Genomic DNA, 21734 nt, shown 5'->3' with positions numbered 1-21734 from the left:
AATTCATTCACAACGGGCAATCTATCAATTATCGACTGACTCTCTACAGACAAATACGCTATCAAGGAAAACATCAAGTCTCCATCATGTTCTAACTGCTTCAGCTGCTTGGTAGATAAAAATTCTGCTTCACTCTCTTCTTCAGCAGAAGAAAAGTACACCGTCTTTCTAAAACAATTAATATGAACATGGTTGTACTCCAACCAGTTCATACTAGGGATTGCACAACAAACAACAAACAACAATCATGACAACAAGGACAATACAAAATTGTCACACAACACTACTAGGCTCGACACGACTCTACTAATTGGCCGGACGGACCAACCTGCTCTGATACCAATTGTAACACCCCGTTCTAAAACAACGTAATATTAATAAATAAAATCAGAGTAATCACACAACGGGGAGTCACACTGCTTTTCAAAAATTCATAAATAGAAAATAACTATTTATTTAAACCAACATTTAAAACATCTTAAAAACTGCAGCGGAATAATTCTTTCGAAAATATAATTTCAACCAAATCCTACGTCAACGAAATTATTGGCACAAAGGCCTCAACGTAATAGACATTATCCTCAACAATAATAAACCCAACAACGAGGTCTTTTCAAAATATGATACATAAAAGAAATAAAGAAGACATTCGCGACGATCCCCATCCTAATATGTATCAGAGCCCTAGACACTTGAGCCAATCAACCTACAAGCCATCATTACCTGCACATTACCCACGGTCGAGGCAACATATACGCAGAAGGGGTGAGAAACTTATCCAATAATAATAATATATAATTCATCAAATTAATGAAAATAACAATATATCACAACATGCATCATTAATAATGTATATAAATAAATACATAAGCAACAACATAATCATTTTCCGCAACACAGAGCAGCACCAACAACAACTTCATTATCAACAACTACACCGACAACTCGACAATGCGACAACGACAACAACAACTTGACAATGCGACAACGACAACAACTAATGCATCATGCAGGTGGTACCAATCTACGCGCGTTGAATGCTAAGCATTCCAGGGCATTAGCCCCCAACAATTTGGATGGTTAAAGCATCCCAGGGCATAAGCCCCCAACAGGTGAATGATAAACATTCCAGGGCATAAGCCCCCAACAGATGTGAGTATGCAAATGGACTCAACTTGTGTATATCAACATACAACTTCAACAGCGACTACAACAACAACATATGTGCCTAAAACAAGTATGACACACTCCCCAACTTCGACATCGGATGATACAACGACATCAACAACGGAAATCAACAACATAGCATATATATAAATCAATTACATTCATCTCAAAGTCTAAAACATCCCCCAAAAGCAATTAAGTTTTGATCAATAGAACATAAGTCAAATATCCATAAAACACCTCAACTAGATCCCTAACACTTAAGTTTGAAGTTGGGAAACCAACCATAAGTTTTGGACTAACTTGGGATTAGTTATGCTAAGTTTTCTTAAGGTTTTCTGAAGACCCACTTGGACTATTTTCATCATAACTCAAAAACTGTGAATCATTTTCATGTCAAACCAAAACCATTAGAAAGCTAACTCAAATATCTACAACTTTTTTGTTTACACCGAAAGCTAATTCAACACGGAAAGGGGCGAAAAAGACACAGGAACGCAACAATCGAAGTTGTGACAGCACGCAACGAAAACACAACAAGCAGTCACCCATGAGGGGCTGCCTTGCTGAGCCCAGGCGTGGAAAAATGCGCCCAGGCGTGGGAAGGCAGTAGCCCACCTGCGACGCAGCTCTGTGCAGTCCCATTTTTTCGGTTTCACCGTTTCGTCCGTAAAAACCTAACCGTTACTCCGAATCCGATTCCGTTTTCGCCTACGCGTTCTATTCGACAAATCCTATCATATTTTACTGAAAAATCATATTTTTAAATCTCCAAAACAGCTTATCCTAGAATCACTTATTTCTCAAAAACACTTAAAATCACTTTTTCTCAGAATCTCAACTTTTCATCAACCCAATTTCGGATCACCCAAAGCCTAAAGTGATTTGCAACAATGTTTATAGGTTCTATGGGAAACATAGCAGTCAGAACAACATAGAAAACATGCATCCTCAACATAATTCATTTCATTATAGCAACCTAGCATAACTTTCTAACCCTAAAATCAAGAACACAACAATTCATCAAATTTCAGAATTATACATATTATTAGTGAAAGGAATCCCACCCTTACCTTATCTCAGCAAATTCTACAGCAAAAATGGTTGGATTCTCTCTTCCTAGCTCTTCTCCTAGCTTCCTCTTCCTTCTCTCAAAACCAGTTTCTAAAGTTTTTACGTGAAAATGTTTCTGCCTCCTTTTCTTTCTTTTTTTCTCCCAAAAACTATAACCTCCCCTCTTTTCATTTAACTCCCACTAAACTCACATAATTACTATTTAATTCCCTTTAATTAAAATAAATAATAATTCTATATTATTTCTATTTCTCATATTATTTCCTCAAATAATAAAACAATATTCATTCAAATAAAACACAACTCCATAAATCATATAATAAAATAGAATTACACCATATATCACATAAAATCACACAAAACATATATTTCACATGAAATCACACACACACACACACACACACACACACACACACACACATATATATATATATATATATCAAATAAAGTCATATAAAAATATTCACACATCTACTAAAAATAATTAAATAAAAATGGGGCGTTACAACTCTCCCCAACTTATAGAATTTCGTCCTCGAAATATTACCTCAAGCAAACAACTCAGGATATGACTCCTGCATCTTACTCTCCAACTCCCAAGTAAGACTTTCACCAGTTGCTCCTCCCCAAACAACTCTCACTAGAGGTATCTCCTTGCCTCTCAACGTCTTCACCTTGCGATCATCAATCCTCAAAGGTAAAGTTTCTACCGTAAGGTTGTCTCTAACTTGCACATCATCTCTAGGAATGACATGTGAAGAATCCGCTACATACTTCCGAAGTTGCGACACATGAAACACATCATGCAAGTTCGAAAGATGTGGTGGCAAACCAACTCTATAAGCCACTGTGCCAATTCTCTCAGATATTTGATAAGGACCAATAAACTTCGGAGTCAACTTCTTGGACTTCAATGCACGACCCACACCGGTCATAGGAGTGACTCTCAAGAACACATGGTCACCCTCTTGAAACTCAAGGTCCTTCCTACGCTTGTCATGATAGCTCTTCTGTCGACTCTGCGACGCTTTCATATGCTCTCTTATCATCTTGACCTTTTCCGTAGTCTCCTGAACTATTTCAGGTCCCAACACGATACTTTCACCCGACTCAAACCAACACAAAGGAGTCCTACACCTTCGACCATATAAAGCTTCGAAAGGTGCCATACCAATACTTGAATGGTAGCTATTGTTGTACGTGAACTCTATCAATGGTAGGTGACTGTCCCAAGCTCCACCTTGCTCAAGTACACACACCCTCAACAAGTCTTCTAATGATTGAATCGTTCTTTCTGACTGACCATCCGTTTGCGGATGATACGCTGAACTCAACTTCAATTGAGAGCCCAAAGCTTCTTGCAAGCTTTTCCAAAATCTCGAAGTGAACCTCGGATCTCTATCCGACACAATACTCGACGGGACACCATGCAACTTCACAATATTATGAATATAAATCTCCGCCAACTGAGCTACTGAATAGGTGATATTAATCGGAATAAAGTGTGCCGACTTCGTCAATCTATCGACAACAACCCAAATGGCATCATGCCCGCTTTGAGTGTTTGGTAAACTCGTCACAAAGTCCATGGAGATGCTATCCCATTTCCATTCCGGCACATCTAATGGTGTCAACAAACCAGCAGGCTTCTGATGTTCAACTTTCGATTTCTGACAAGTTAAACAAGCATAAACAAATTGCGCGACATCACACTTCAATCCAGACCACCAAAACAGTTTCTTCAAGTCATGGTACATCTTTGTAGCTCCCGGATGGATACTCAAGCTACTTCTGTGACTTTCTTCTAAAATCAACTTTTTCAATTCATTATTATCAGGGATATAAATCCTGCCTCGGAATCTCAACACTCCTTGATCATCAACCTGGAAATCACCATCTGCAGTCTGATTACTAGCAACCATCAAGTCTACAAATTTCACATCAACTTCCTGTGCTTCCTTGATACTCTTCAAGAAATCATTATTAATCTTCAACATACCCAACTGCACACTCTGAGGTGCCAATTCACAAACAAGACTCAAGTCTCTAAACTGCTCTAGCAATTCAAATTCTTTCACCATCATAGCCGACATGTGCAATGTTTTCCTACTCAAGGCATCTGCAACCACATTGGCTTTACCCGAATGATAATTCAAACCAAAATCATAATCCTTCAACAACTCTAGCCACCTTCTCTGCCTCATATTCAACTCCTTTTGATCAAATAAATATTTCAGACTCTTATGATCACTAAACACTTCAAATCTGGAACCGTACAAATAGTGCCTCCAAATTTTCAACACAAAAACCACAACAGCCAACTCTAAATCATGTGTAGGATAGTTCTTCTCATGTATTCTTAACTGTCTCGAAGCATAAGCTACTACCTTGCCATCTTGCATAAGCACACCGCCTAAGCCCAACTTAGACGCATCACAATATACCACAAAAGGTTTATCTGGCTCTGGTAAAATCAAAATTGGAGCCGTCGTCAATCTTCGCTTCAACTCATTGAAGTTATTCTCACACTGAGCATCCCGCACAAAAGCTTTACCTTTACAGGTCAACTGAGTCAATGGAAGTGCCAACTTCGAAAATCCTTCGATAAATCTTCTGTAATAACCAGCCAAACCAAGAAAACTTCTAATCTCCGTAACTGACTGAGGAGTCTCCCACTGTGATACCGCTTCAACCTTCGACGGGTCTACAGCAATACCACTACCAGAAATAATATGGCCAAGGAAACTTACTTCACTTAACCAGAACTCGCACTTTGACAGTTTTGCATACAACTTCTTTTCTTTCAGCACCTGTAAGACAATCTTCAAATGTTCTGCATGCTCTTCTTCATTCTTAGAATAAATCAAAATATCATCAATAAATACAACAACAAACTTATCCAGAAAAGCATGAAAAATTCTGTTCATATACTCCATGAACACACCCGGCGCATTAGTAACACCGAAAGGCATCACTTTATATTCATAGTGTCCATACCGTGTCCTAAAGGCCGTCTTCTGCATATCTTCATCCTTCACTTTAACCTGATGGTAACCTGACCTTAAATCAATTTTACTAAACACGCGAGCACCCACTAATTGATCCATCAAGTCGTCAATTCTCGGAAGTGGATACCTATTCTTTATCGTCACTTTATTCAGCTGACGGTAATCTATGCACAATCTCATGCTACCATCCTTCTTCTTAACTAGCAACACAGGTGCTCCCCAAGGTGACACACTTGGTCTTATAAACTTCTTATCAAGCAAGTCTTATAATTGTTTCTTCAACTCTGCTAACTCAACTGCTGACATACGGTAAGGAGCCATCGACACAGGCTTCGTACCCGGCACAAGATCGATCGAAAATTCAACCTCCCTCTCTGGTGGTACATCTGGAATCTCATCAGGAAAAACTTCAGGAAATTCATTCACAACGGGCAATCTATCAATTATCGACTGACTCTCTACAGACAAATACGCTATCAAGGAAAACATCAAGTCTCCATCATGTTCTAACTGCTTCAGCTGCTTGGTAGATAAAAATTCTGCTTCACTCTCTTCTTCAGCAGAAGAAAAGTACACCGTCTTTCTAAAACAATTAATATGAACATGGTTGTACTCCAACCAGTTCATACTAGGGATTGCACAACAAACAACAAACAACAATCAGGACAACAAGGACAATACAAAATTGTCACACAACACTACTAGGCTCGACACGACTCTACTAATTGGCCGGACGGACCAACCTGCTCTGATACCAATTGTAACACCCCGTTCTAAAACAACGTAATATTAATAAATAAAATCAGAGTAATCACACAACGGGGAGTCACACTGCTTTTCAAAAATTCATAAATAGAAAATAACTATTTATTTAAACCAACATTTAAAACATCTTAAAAACTGCAGCGGAATAATTCTTTCGAAAATATAATTTCAACCAAATCCTACGTCAACGAAATTATTGGCACAAAGGCCTCAACGTAATAGACATTATCCTCAACAATAATAAACCCAACAACGAGGTCTTTTCAAAATATGATACATAAAAGAAATAAAGAAGACATTCGCGACAATCCCCATCCTAATATGTATCAGAGCCCTAGACACTTGAGCCAATCAACCTACAAGCCATCATTACCTGCACATTACCCACGGTCGAGGCAACATATACGCAGAAGGGGTGAGAAACTTATCCAATAATAATAATATATAATTCATCAAATTAATGAAAATAACAATATATCACAACATGCATCATTAATAATGTATATAAATAAATACATAAGCAACAACATAATCATTTTCCGCAACACAGAGCAGCACCAACAACAACTTCATTATCAACAACTACACCGACAACTCGACAATGCGACAACGACAACAACAACTTGACAATGCGACAACGACAACAACTAATGCATCATGCAGGTGGTACCAATCTACGCGCGTTGAATGCTAAGCATTCCAGGGCATTAGCCCCCAACAATTTGGATGGTTAAAGCATCCCAGGGCATAAGCCCCCAACAGGTGAATGATAAACATTCCAGGGCATAAGCCCCCAACAGATGTGAGTATGCAAATGGACTCAACTTGTGTATATCAACATACAACTTCAACAGCGACTACAACAACAACATATGTGCCTAAAACAAGTATGACACACTCCCCAACTTCGACATCGGATGATACAACGACATCAACAACGGAAATCAACAACATAGCATATATATAAATCAATTACATTCATCTCAAAGTCTAAAACATCCCCCAAAAGCAATTAAGTTTTGATCAATAGAACATAAGTCAAATATCCATAAAACACCTCAACTAGATCCCTAACACTTAAGTTTGAAGTTGGGAAACCAACCATAAGTTTTGGACTAACTTGGGATTAGTTATGCTAAGTTTTCTTAAGGTTTTCTGAAGACCCACTTGGACTATTTTCATCATAACTCAAAAACTATGAATCATTTTCATGTCAAACCAAAACCATTAGAAAGCTAACTCAAATATCTACAACTTTTTTGTTTACACCGAAAGCTAATTCAACACGGAAAGGGGCGAAAAAGACACAGGAACGCAACAATCGAAGTTCTGACAGCACACAACGAAAACACAACAAGCAGTCACCCATGAGGGGCTGCCTTGCTGCGCCCAGGCGTGGAAAACTGCGCCCAGGCGTGGGAAGGCAGTAGCCCACCTGCGACGCAGCTTTGTGCAGTCCCATTTTTTCGGTTTTACCGTTTCGTCTGTAAAAACCTAACCGTTACTCCGAATCCGATTCCGTTTTCGCCTACGCGTTCTATTCGACAAATCCTATCATATTTTACTGAAAAATCATATTTTTAAATCTCCAAAACAGTTTATCCTAGAATCACTTATTTCTCAAAAACACTTAAAATCACTTTTTCTCAGAATCTTAACTTTTCATCAACCCAATTTCTGATCACCCAAACCCTAAAGCGATTTGCAACAATGTTTATAGGTTCTATGGGAAACATAGCAGTCAGAACAACATAGAAAACATGCATCCTCAACATAATTCATTTCATTATAGCAACCTATAGCATAACTTTCTAACCCTAAAATCAAGAACACAACAATTCATCAAATTTCAGAATTATACATATTATTAGTGAAAGGAATCCCACCCTTACCTTATCTCAGCAAATTCTACAACAAAAATGGTTGGATTCTCTCTTCCTAGCTCTTCTCCTAGCTTCCTCTTCCTTCTCTCAAAACCAGTTTCTAAAGTTTTTACGTGAAAATGTTTCTGCCTCCTTTTCTTTCTTTTTTTCTCCCAAAAACTATAACCTCCCCTCTTTTCATTTAACTCCCACTAAACTCACATAATTACTATTTAATTCCCTTTAATTAAAATAAATAATAATTCTATATTATTTCTATTTCTCATATTATTTCCTCAAATAATAAAACAATATTCATTCAAATAAAACACAACTCCATAAATCATATAATAAAATAGAATTACACCATATATCACATAAAATCACACAAAACATATATTTCACATGAAATCACACACACACACACACACACACACACACACACACACACACACACACACACACAGATATATATATATATATATATATCATATAAAGTCATATAAAAATATTCACACATCTACTAAAAATAATTAAATAAAAATGGGGCGTTACACGAACCTCCAATTTGATAACTCGTTTTGGATAGCTGAAAGATTGATAAAAATATTAGTTCGAAATTGTATTTTCATATTATTTATTAGAATATAGATTTATTTTTGTTTTAGTTACACAGACAATTATTTTTAATGTTTACGAATGTTATTTTTAATTTAAATAGAAAATTGTTTTTAAAAAAATTGTGTATTTATTTTATTAAGGACCTACTTTTATTACGAGAGTCGGGTCTCCGATTTTATATGGACGGCCCTTATCATGAGTATATTGTAGGAAACTACATCAAGGGCAATACCTATTTTCTCCATTTCATTATACGAGTCAACAACATTACCATTATATGTACACGTAATGGCAATATATTTGTGCAACAAGTTGTATTATTCAAGTAGACATAATGTTTATTTAAGTACTATGATTTGCTCCATTTGGAATTGGGAAATGTTTTGTATACATTCCACAGTGTATACACCATGAGAGAGATCTGAAGAAGTGATGTGATATATGTGATAAATTGATGATGTGATAGGAAGAGAGAGATAGAAAGAAAATGAGGTGTTGAATGTGTGTAGAAAATTAATAGATGTACACGTATCATTGTTGTTTTTTTTTTGTTTTTTTTTTAATAGCAAAATTTATTCACGTCGAGCTAGCACAAGAACCACTATAAAACTCGCGGTAGAACGGGGAAAAAATACAAGGAGGCGCCGCATATATATGGAACACCAAAACACACACCCCTTAAAAACCCCAACCTTGGTAGACACCATTATTGATTCCGACGTATACCAGCTAAACACAGCCGTATACCCCGGCTTCACACCCTTCCACCTGAAAAAAGAGCCTAAGCCACCAAAATCCAATTGAAGTGCACTGGCAGCTGATGACATTCTGTCATTACGTAATATTAGGGACTTATTGTGACATTTTGATAGAGTTCTGATGCAATTTATACTGTTCTGGAGTGCAAAAAAGCTTAAATATTGAAGTATGTTCGAAGGAAATCGCGCCACGCCAATTTCAAGCCGTGCTACGATTTTTGAAGCAAAATTACATCCTCCCTGTTTGAGGGAAATCGCGGCACGCCTATATACATGGCGCGGCGCGATTTTGACGGGTCAGGCCCATGACTTCTATAAATACTGCACTCAATCTGAAGAACAAGGGTTACGATTTTGGAGAGCAAAGTGCGATTTTGAGACATCAGAGACGGCTAGAAGGGCGATTTCTTCATCCTTTTACCAATTCATGTATGTTTTAATTATTTCATTGATTATGCTATTTGTAAACTCGATTATGAGTAGCTAAATCTCTCAGAGATTAGGTCAGAGATGAATCTATGTAACCCTAATTGATACATGTTGCTGTGAAACTCTATTACTTATTAATGATATTCTAGTTTTCATTCAATTCAATTGTTCTTAATGCTTTTTATATCCTGATCAAATATAAACATGATTTTGTGAGAACGAATGACTACTGACCATAGCTTTCGACTTAGACCTAATTGAATTGTTCTAATAAACATGGTTAGTCTAGGAATGGATAATCGTTTGTTAGTGATATTAGGTTAACGTGCTTAAACCTTTGATGATTATTAGACCACCTAAGGAATTAGGGGCTGTAGTTTAAAAAGAGGGTCCTAACTCAAGGGATTGATTAGGGCTAATTTGTTAACTATCGTGAAATTAGAGAATCATTAGTAATAATAGGTGCAGTAACCAATTAGGGGAAACATAGAGGATTCGACAGACCTGATCTCATCTCTCTCCATATTTTCTTAATCAAACCTATTTCTTTTATTTGATTTCTTAAAATCAAACCAAATCTACTGCCTAGTGGCAAACTAAAATAAACCTTTATACATCCTATTTTTATAACGCAATTGAATTATTGAAGTTAAAAACAGTCCTCGTGGGATCGATATTTTTACTACTTCGATAGTATTTGGTGCACTTGCCAGGATTCTATCAAGTTTTTGGCGCCGTTGCCGGGGACTGTTGAATTATTTCAACAAGGCAATTACGTTATAATTTAGGGTTTTTGCAATTTACTTTTCTGTTTTTAATTTTTATTTTTCTGTTTTCATATTCACTTGATTACTTTGCGTTGTGCAGTGCTACTAAGGTATTTTGCTGTTTATGCGAGGTAAACAGAGCTCAGACGACCTAGAATACGATCCGGAAATTGAAAGGACTGCTAGAGCGCTTCGGAAAGCTGTCCGATCGCAAAGGTTAGCTCAGTCCGTTCCACCGGGTGTTCGAGAACAAATACCGGAGCCACTCTCAACTGAATCTGAAACAATCTCTTCTCCTAAATCTGCAACTATGGAAGGAGAAGGAGTTGTACCACCGAGACCTAAGCTAGGAGACTACGGGTTAGCCACTCATCGCGGTCAACTGACCCACACTTTTCAACCAGCTAACCCTGTAGCTTTCGACATCAAGACAACTGTCCTCAACGGTTTGAGGGACAAGCAATTCGATGGGACTGAAGCTATGAGTCCTCATGAACACTTGAGCCGTTTTGCTGAAACCTGCGAGTTTTGTGTGCAACCAGCCACCGTGACTGAAGCACAAAAGAAGCTAAGGCTGTTTCCTTTCACCTTGACGGGAAGAGCAAAAGATTGGTTGCTGACAATACCAAACGGGACTGTCCAAACATGGGAAGAGTTAGAGCTGAAGTTCTTGGAGAAATATTTCCCTATGTCTAAATATTGGGAAAAGAAGATGGAGATCTCTAACTTCAAGCAAGGAGAAGGTGAATCATTATATGATGCTTGGGAGCGATTTAACTTACTTCTTAAGAGATGCCCAAATCATGAGTTCACCGAGAAACAATACCTCCAAATCTTCACTGAGGGGGTGACTCCAAACACTAGAATGTTCTTAGATGCTTCCGCGGGAGGTAGTCTCAAAAGCAAAACTGATCATGAAGTACAAGCTCTAATTGAAAACATGGCTGGCAATGAGTATCGTGATCAAGCTAAAAAGAAAGAAAGAGGAGTGTTTGGGGTGAGTGAACAAACTGCTATCCTTGCTAACCAAGCAGCTATGAACAAACAAATCGAAGCTCTAACTAAGGAGTTTCAAGGCTTCACTTTGGCTCATAAGCAACAACAAGTGGCTGCAATCAAATGCGACTTATGTGGTGAAGAACATCCCAATGGTGAATGTGTTCCAGAAGGGTCAAATGAAGAAGCTAACTTCATGGGAGGTTATCAAAGGCAGAATCAATACTACAATTCAGGCATCAATAAGCATCCAAATTTAAGCTACTCAAATAACAATGCTTTGAACTCTCAGATGCTCACTCCTCCTCAACAACAACAAAGGAAGCCATCAGCTCTTGAGGAAACTATGATGAACTTCATGAAGATGACTCAAGGCAACTTTGAAGAGATGAAGAAGAGTCAAGAAGCTGAAAGAAAGAACAATGAAGCTTCTAGGAAGATGCTTGAAACTCAACTGGGGCAATTGGCTAAGCAGTTGGCTGAACAAAACAAAGGCGGATTCTCAGGTAACACTAAAGATAACCCTAAGAATGAGTCTTGTAATGCTAATGAATTGAGGAGCAAAAAGGTTTTGACACCTTTAGTTCCAAAAGCTCAAAAGAAGGTTGATGAAGTAGTTGAGATGGAGGAGAATGATGTAGTTGAAAAAGAAAATGATCATGGAGTAGTTGAAAATGAAAGGAAGAAAAAAATAGAGGGAGAAAAAAAGTGAGAAGTTAATTGATGAAGATTCAATCTTGAGGAAGTCGAAGAGTCAAATTTTGAAAGATGGAGACAAACCACAGGTTATTCCATCATATGTGAAGCTTCCATACCCTCACCTTTCAAAGAAGAAAGAAAAGGATGAAGGTCAATTCAAGAAGTTCATGCAACTTTTCTCACAACTTCAGGTGAACATTCCTTTCGGCGAAGCTCTTGATCAAATGCCGTTGTATGCTAAGTTCATGAAAGACTTGTTGACTAAACGAAGGAAGCCTAAGGATGATGAGAACATTGCACTTTCTGAAAACTGTAGTGCTATTCTTCAAAAGAAGCTGCCACCTAAGCTGAAGGATCCTGGTGCTTTTACTATCCCTTGTTCAATTGGACCGGTAGACATTGGAAGAGCTTTATGTGATTTGGGAGCAAGTATAAATCTGATGCCTCTTTCAATGATGAAGAAGCTTAAGTGTGGGGAACCAAAACCAACAAGAATGACCATTACTTTAGCTGATCGGTCAATCTCTTATCCTGTCGGTATACTAGAAGATGTACTAGTCAAGGTTAATGACTTAGTGTTCCCAGCAGATTTTGTGGTCCTAGATATGGCTGAAGATGAGGATATGCCACTCATTCTAGGAAGACCTTTCCTTGCAACTGGTCGTGCTTTAATTGATGTTGAACGTGGAGAGTTAATGTTGAGGTTCCATAAGGAGCAGGTAGTCTTCAATATCTTTGAGGCAATGAAGCACCAAGATGAGAATCTCAAGTGTTACCGGATTGACGTTGTGGAAGAAACAGTCGAAGATAAATCCCTTGAATCTCAACCTATTCAATCTACGGAGGTGGAAAGTGTGGAATCTATAGACAGACAAGAAGTGATTGAAGATGTTGGGGTGACAGAGTGTGTCAAGCAACTTGAAGTAAGGACAGAACTTATGCAACAACAATCATCAGGAGACATCCTCGACAACAAGTATGGGGGATTGGGAACTTGGAACAATATGCCTAAGACTACTCTTACTAAACCTTCTGGTGTATTTGCTTATAAGAAGATCCCCTTTGGAATACGTAATGGACCGGTTACTTTTCAAGGGTGTATGCTTTCTATCTTCTCTGATACAATAGAAAGAGTTAGGAGGTACTGTGACAAGCCTGTTGATGAAGCTGTGGATCTAAGGAAGTCTGGTGCACAAGGAACTTTCAAGGGTAAGGAACAAAAGCTGAAACGGTACCGTAAAGGAGGACTCCCAAACAATGAAGAGGGAGGGACATCAACTGATCCTTAGGGATGGTCATCAGTCAAGCTAGTGACGGTAAAGAAGCGCTGAGTGGGAGGCAACCCACTATTTATTTTTCAGGTATGATTTTATTGCTTTCAAAAATAGAAACACAAAAATATTTTTCTTTTCTTTTAATACAAGGCAGGAAAGTTTTAAAAATTTGTTCAAGGATACCTCTTGCCAAGAAAATCATGCAAGGTACTGATGTCTTGCATGATTCTCTCCTCAAAAGTTTTTCAAAAATTCAAGGAACTCAGGCATTTTTCAAGAAAACAAAATTTTTGGCCTGAGAAAGCAAAGAATGCTCCCTGTTTGACCAAAATCGCGCCGCGCCTATACATGGCCGCAGCGCGATTTTCACAAGCAAACTGCCTAACCCCCTGTTTGAATGAAATCGCGCCGCGCCTTGTATTTGGCCGCAGCGCGATTTTGCTTGGAAGCTGCCCAACCGTTGCAAAAACTAGCCGTTACAAACCCACCATCTCCCAACCGTTGCAAAACTAGCCGTTACTAGCCGTTGCAACACAAAATCGCGCCGCGCCTTGCATTTTGGCGTGCCGCGATTTTGCCCAAACAGGCCTATAAAAACCTAACTGTTCATCACCATTTTCATTCCATTCTTCCTACCTTTCTCTACCAAAACTTCCCTAAACTTCCATTCACGAATTCTCCTCATTTTCACCATCTTATTCACTTCTTAACCATCATCAAACCAACATTCCAATCACAAATTCATCAATCCAAACCACCATCAAACCACAATCATTCAAAACTTTCCCAAACTTCACAAAACTTTCCATTCACCATCTTCCCAAACCACAAATGGCCTCCAACCAAAGAAACACTCGCTCAAAGAAAGCCACCAACCCCAAGCCATCCACAAGCAAATCCAAACGTCCTCGTGCCGCATCCGAACCACCCGAAAACGCCATCCATTTCATCAATGACCAAGCCCAAGAGTTCCATCAATCTAAGTTTGATTTCACAAAGCTAGTGAAATATCCTTTCTTTGAATCTGAATTAAGAAGGAGGGGGTGGACGAGGTTGAATGAGATGATCGACGAAGCAAACAACAAAACGGTGATCGTCGAATTCTTTGCAAATGCAAGGGTGTCCGATACACCCTTTCAATCTTTTGTTCGAGGAAAGTACATTGATTTCAGCCCGGATGCTCTCAACGCATGGCTGAATGTTCAGGCATCGGAGGAGTGTTGGGTTGAAAAATTGAGGAGGGAGAGATTTGCTATTACGGAGGATACCTTTGATGAGATCATCACCACCATGTGTAGGCCTGGGTCGACTTGGAAAAAGTCCCGGATGCTTACTTATGCGGAGATGCTGCCGGTACCCAAGGTGTGGGTATCATATGTGGTCCAGACTCTTGAGAGTGCATCTTGCACTTCTGAAATTCCTCTCAAGAGGGTGCTTGCTGCCTATGCCATCATCAAGGGGCACCCTATAGATATTGGCCGCCTCTTGGCCAATAGTCTTCATGATCTAGCAACCGGGAACACCACACAATTGGGACATGGAAGCTTAATTAATTGGTTGTGTGAGCAACAGTTGGTGCCGGCTTATGATAGTGATCTCAACACAAGCAATATGAAGCCGATCACCGACTTGGTCATGGATGGGTTTGTCAAGAAATATGAAGGCTATATGAAGGAGAGAGAGAGGGAGGCAGCAAGGCAACAACAAATGGAGCAAGGAGGGAGTAGTAGCCAAGGGGGTTATGCTCCTCTTCACCCAAAGCTTGAGGAATTCATGCATGTGCAAGCTAATTGGATGAATGAGACATCGGACCAGCTGTGGGTGAACCGTCCTAGGTTCTCAGCTGCGTTTGCTGCGGAGGCTCAATTGCATATGGGTCCGATTAGTGGGTCTTATGAGAGGTTTGGAGGCTCCCGTGAGCGCATGGAGAAATATTTTACACATCAAGAAGAGTATGGGCTGCGCATGAGGAGGGAAATCACTGATGATTTCAATACCACCGAGAAAGATCAAGGGGATGGCATCTTTGAAGGATTGAGGACACCGGGGGCTGGACACTCGGATGATGATCAGGACATGGGCTGATCTACTGATGGATTAGCATTTTCTGCTTTGTATTTTATTTTTCAGTCATTTTTCTTTTGATGTATTTTCTTTTTATTTTCTTTTTAATGTCGAAGTCCATTGAACTTATTTCCCTATTGTAATTGCTCCTGCACTTGTTTATTATTAATGAATTTGTTTTGTTTCATGTGACCTATTCCAGTTTAGTAACAGTTGTTTGATGAAACGGTATTCCAAAAGTTCTAAAGGAGGGGTGACTTGATTCAAAGGCGAAGTGTACGGCGTTGCTAGGTAGTCACATACTCCCAGAAATCTCAGCCATAAGGTTCATTGCCAAATTTATTTTTCAATTTACTTATATTTAGATTAGTTTTCCATGCAACTACATTTCTAGAACTTGCATTGTTTCTCTATTATTGATTGGTCTTTGTCAATTACACACTGAGGCAAAAGTGCTTGGTCCTGTGAGCCTTTTTGAAGCCTACCCTGTTTTAATTTGTTGAATTTATCCTTTCTTAACCAATTGTGAGCCGGTAGGATTAGAACTTTTTGTTCGGTGACAAACTACATTACAAGCCTAGAGACTTTTAGGACTTGTCCCTTAATGAATTTCTGAGTTAAGGCATTGTAGAATGTTGCTAAAGATTAAGTTTGGGGTTGCTATTGGAATTTGCAACCAACTAAGTTTGGGGTGGGGGTACTAGAGAATTAGAGAACAAAAATGAAAGAATTATGAAATTGTCATGCAAAATATACACATAAAAATGGTGTATCAAAAAAAAAAAAAAGAAATTGAATGATGAAAAAGGGACAAAACATTGAAAATCCGAGTAACTTCAAACTCGAGTGCCCCTAAATGTTAAAAATATTCTCTAGTACCTTTGCATTGATTGTTATTCCACAAGGTGAATGATTGAAGGATTGAATTTTGTGCTTTAATTTCCGTAGGAATGCCTAACTCAAATTTTGTGTAGCCTACTTATCCAAATATATCCCACCTTTCACCTAAGCCCCGTTATAACCCTAAAGACCTCAAAAGTGTGTAATGATATTGACTTTGATTGATGTTTAGAAACTTTTCAAGCGTATGGTAATATGTAGACCTGCATGTCGACTGGTAGAACCCTGTTTCAATTTGATGCGAGGAGTTGTGAATTGGTGGATGCGAACAAGTCAAACTAGCTCATCTTTAGCTAGAAGGAGAATGAACTTTTGGGTACTATCGTTTTGTCAGGTAACTGTTATTTTACTGTCGTTTGTCACTGTTGCAAGCAAATTCCTTGAGGACAAGGAATGGTTTAAGTTTGGGGTTGTGATGACATTCTGTCATTACGTAATATTAGGGACTTATTGTGACATTTTGATAGAGTTCTCATGCAATTTATACTGTTCTGGAGTGCAAAAAAGCTTAAATATTGAAGTCTGTTCGAAGGAAATCGCGCCACGCCAATTTCAAGCCGTGCTGCGATTTTTGAAGCAAAATTACATCCTCCCTGTTTGAGGGAAATCGCGGCACGCCTATATACATGGCGCGGCGCGATTTTGATGGGTCAGGCCCATGACTTCTATAAATACTGCACTCAATCTGAAGAACAAGGGTTACGATTTTGGAGAGCAAAGTGCGATTTTGAGACATCAGAGACGGCTAGAAGGGCGATTTCTTCATCCTTTTACCAATTCATGTATGTTTTAATTATTTCATTGATTATGCTATTTGTAAACTCGATTATGAGTAGCTAAATCTCTCAGAGATTAGGTCAGAGATGAATCTATGTAACCCTAATTGATACATGTTGCTGTGAAACTCTATTACTTATTAATGATATTCTAGTTTTCATTCAATTCAATTGTTCTTAATGCTTTTTATATCCTGATCAAATATAAACATGATTTTGTGAGAACGAATGACTACTGACCATAGCTTTCGACTTAGACCTAATTGAATTGTTCTAATAAACATGGTTAGTCTAGGAATGGATAATCGTTTGTTAGTGATATTAGGTTAACGTGCTTAAACCTTTGATGATTATTAGACCACCTAAGGAATTAGGGGCTGTAGTTTAAAAAGAGCGTCCTAACTCAAGGGATTGATTAGGGCTAATTTGTTAACTATCGTGAAATTAGAGAATCATTAGTAATAATAGGTGCAGTAACCAATTAGGGGAAACATAGAGGATTCGACAGACCTGATCTCATCTCTCTCCATATTTTCTTAATCAAACCTATTTCTTTTATTTGATTTCTTAAAATCAAACCAAATCTACTGCCTAGTGGCAAACTAAAATAAACCTTTATACATCCTATTTTTATAACGCAATTGAATTATTGAAGTTAAAAACAGTCCTCGTGGGATCGATATTTTTACTACTTCGATAGTATTTGGTGCACTTGCCAGGATTCTATCAGCAGCCCTACTAGTAATCCATGCCGATGATAAAAGGAGAGGGCAAACCAATATAGCAGAACAGCAGTAGCTACAAGGCACATAACATGTAGGAAAATACCAGCCGCAGCAGAACACCAAAGAAAGTAACAGCAGTTACAACCGCACACACTTCCTTAGGAGGCGCCATTCAGGATTTCAACACCATTCAAAAAAGTGACAAGCCAGAATATGCAACCTACTTAACGTCCATCTCCACGACAACACTTTAACCTCCTCAACTATATCATCAACCGCAAAATTAACCCCTTTAAAAATCTTGTCGTTCCGAGCTTTCCACATAACCCAAATCGTTGCATGCCAAATCATCCATAAGCCCTTTTTAACAAATTTATTACTTACCCCCCCCCCCCCCCCCCCCCCCCCACTCCAACACTCCCAATGAACAAAGAGGATTAAGAATGAGCGGTCAATCCACAACATCAATTTGCGCCACACCAAAATAGCCACATCACAATGAAGGAATAGGTGACGGGATGACTCTTCCACCATGTTACACAACACGCAAACCGTGGAATCTTCCGGACCAAGAACACTCCTCAACACTAGATTAGCTTTAGTTGGAACTCGGTTTAGAAGAACCCTCCAAGCAAATGCCACCACTTTTGATGGCGCCAGACTCTTCCACATGTTATCAAACACACCTTTCTCCTCCTCCGACCACATCACTTCGGTTGAAACTAAAGCCTCCAATTTCATATATGACGATTTAACCGAAAAAACCCCGGACTCTTCTAGATTCCACCTCCACATATCATCTTGTGTAGACAAAATTGAGCCCACCAAATCCTCCTTAAGACTAATAAGAACCTCCTCCTCCCACATAAATAAGTGTCTTCTCAACAAAAACCTCCATTCCGTACCTTGCTCTACCACCCTCCCCACCTCCCCCACCTTAGCCTCCCTTTGGTTTGAAATCAAATAAAGTCTAGGATATTTATTCTGGAAACAAACATCCCCTCTCCAAGTATCATTCCAAAAGCTTGAATTCAACCCATTACCAACCTTTCTAGCTACTTCCGAATTAAACCAATTCAAGCCACCAAAGTCACCTAACTTAACAAGGTCCTTCCACCACATAGATGTATATCTTGGCCACCCACTAGTAGCATTCTCCAACAAACTTCCCACACAATGACCATACTTCACTTTCAACACATCTTTGCACAACGCAATCTCCCCGTCTAACAACCGCCATCTCCATTTAGCCAAAAGACTAATATTCATCACCCGAATGTCTTTCACACCCGCACCCCCATTTCTTTTAGGTTGACACCCGAATGTCATTGTTGTTTAGAATTAATAACCTCACTACTGAGATATATTTTTTTTTTCCAATTCTTTTAATTGGAATTAGGCAATATTGGTACCGTTTAAGTGGGTTGGACAAAACCGACAAAATTGAAAGGTCAAACCAAATATTACCTGATATCTTCTAGTTCGGTTTAAAAATCAAGTCGAACTAAAAAGAAACCAAATAAGATTGCTAAAATAGACCTTCATTTTGACTTATCTCAGGCCCCGCATTTTACAACGCTCTCACACCAAAACAACAAACAATACGAGTGATTTTTATTGAATATAAAATAAATAAAATTGAAGTGATTTTTCAACGGTTCGTGATTTTGTATGAGCTAACAATTCTCTAGATTTATGTGTTAACCATTCATTAGTTTGTTCATGTAATATTTTGTATAATAAGAATCTTATACTATACAATAGTACTGCCTGCAAAAAATAGTTTTTTTAAATTGAATTTGCAGGCAAAACGATCACTGAACCAAATCATATGACATTGGTTTAGTTCCACTTCTAAAACAAATTTAAAATCGAACCAAAAAAACAAAATATGTAGATTTGATCTGTTTCAATATTTTTTTATTGAAAACCGAATCAATCTGGACCATTACACCTCTAATTATTGGAATTATAAGCCTTTGATAACCACTTCAGACCAGTTCAGCATGCAAGAACTGCGATGATTTAATCTACTGAAACCTTTTCTTCGAGGGTTAGTTGTTGGAATATTTTCAATTATGTGGTGTTAACTTTCTTTCATATTTTATTTTTAAAAAATATATTAGTGTTGTCGTCAATCTAAAAGTTGAAGAATAAATGGTTTTTCCCTAATCAAGTAGTGGTGGATCTTTCTTGCAGGTAATTGACTAGTAATAGATATGTGGTGAGAATTTGTTTGTGGGAAGATCCAAAGTAAGCCCTTGCATGTTTCACGAATTATATGTGGAATGCATTTAAGATAGTTCCCTAAGTAATCATTATTTGTGCATCTCTTACTCTGTTGTTTTGGGTATTTTGAACCTATATTGACCTTTGCATAGCTGAAATTTTAAAGTCTAGTTGACAATTAAATTAGGCACATTAAACCGTCTCTAATGGGAGGGTCTTCACCATTTAAGATTTGGTACCTATTAGGTACTCCTATTGGGGAGAATTTTTTTCAGGGTCTTACTTAAGACCCCCCACTCTTAAGCAGGACTCTCACTTTTTTAATTTTAAAAAATTGAAATGTAATGATATAAAGTTATTGATAGTTGATTCGTGGATCCTATTTAAGAAATTTTTGTGAGGTGCTGGGTTGGAGAGATTGAGTTCTTATTAGGTACTTCTATTAAAAAATTATAAATAAGTGATGTGTATACGTGAGACCTATTTAAGTACCCAAAAAATTATAAATAGGTAATACTATTAAATAATATATATATATTCATGTGAAATGTATTTTTTAAATATGCTTAATTTGAATAAAGTTTGCTTATAATTTTCTTTTGAGGAAAAAAATGCCACCGTGGAATTAATATAAACTTATACTAGTACTAGTACATTTTGATTTATGGACTCGAAGTCCATCTTGGGGTTTATTGGATCATGTGTTGCACACAGTTTATTGCCGGTGGTTGCTTTCTTTTCAAGTCTCTCTAGATTTATAAATTCAAACTTTGAATTTTTCTTCTTTCAACTATAAAAAACAGTGATTGCCTAAGTTAAAGGCCAACTCAACTCTGGCTACAAAGTATGTGGTTCATGAATTTCCTCATGATATATGTCCTACACCATTCATTTAACGTCTAAGGTCAAATGTATATTATGGACATTAATAAAATAAAATTGTATGCATGTGAATCAAGGAGAAATTTAGACTAGTTGCAATTTGGGTTAATTGTGCCCTATCAGTTATTTCATGCATATGAGTTGGAATATTAATTCATAGGGTTATTATTAGTTGAGAGTGACCTGTTAATTGTGAACGGAATAAATTAGCATGATATTGCTGACTTGTATTTGTCAAAATTTTCTTGTTATATAAATTTCAATCTTTAATATAACTAACTACTTTCGTGGACAACTAATTAGTGAGTCCATGAAATACTTGGAAAGTAGGTAATGTTTTTAAGGTTCAATGGTCGTCCAAAAAACAAAGTTGAGATTTTGTCTAAATGAAGAACTCATCAAATCAAACTATCAAAGAAATATGGTTGGGTGGTTTAAAAGAACCAGTTAAGATGTGTGGTTGAATATATATTTGCGGTCCTTGTTGTGTCAATCCAGAAAAAAAATACAAAACAAGAAATCATATCTTTTTTTTTTTTTTGTGGTGGCCAAGGTTCGAACCCCAGACCTTGCATATATTATGCATTGTCCATATCACCTGAGCTAAGCTCACGAAGACAAACAAGAAATCATATCTAATAAGACTACGGAAATTTGGTCTTGTCCAAAAAAAAAACTATAGAAATTTGGTAAATAATAGTTAAATAAACAAGTTTATTTCTGTAATAAAATTGAACA

At 37.8% G+C, this 21734-nt stretch overlaps 1 long non-coding RNA gene across 1 annotated transcript; it reads right to left on the bottom strand.

Moving 5' to 3' along the window:
• Positions 1-496: 496 nt before the first annotated feature.
• LOC146955574 (uncharacterized) lies at positions 497-3297 on the bottom strand. Its single transcript, XR_015016702.1, has 2 exons — positions 2241-3297; positions 497-723 (listed from the first exon to the last, which is right to left on the bottom strand). It is a non-coding gene; the product is annotated as an uncharacterized LOC146955574 (long non-coding RNA).
• Between the last annotated feature and the right edge of the window lie 18437 nt (positions 3298-21734).

Source organism: Medicago sativa, chromosome 1 (assembly GCF_051527215.1).
Source record: "Medicago sativa cultivar Bolivia chromosome 1, Bolivia_mono, whole genome shotgun sequence".
Taxonomy (NCBI): domain Eukaryota; kingdom Viridiplantae; phylum Streptophyta; class Magnoliopsida; order Fabales; family Fabaceae; genus Medicago; species Medicago sativa.
The sequence above is the reverse complement of the archived record's forward strand: the minus strand, read 5'-3'. Positions and strand labels throughout refer to the sequence as shown.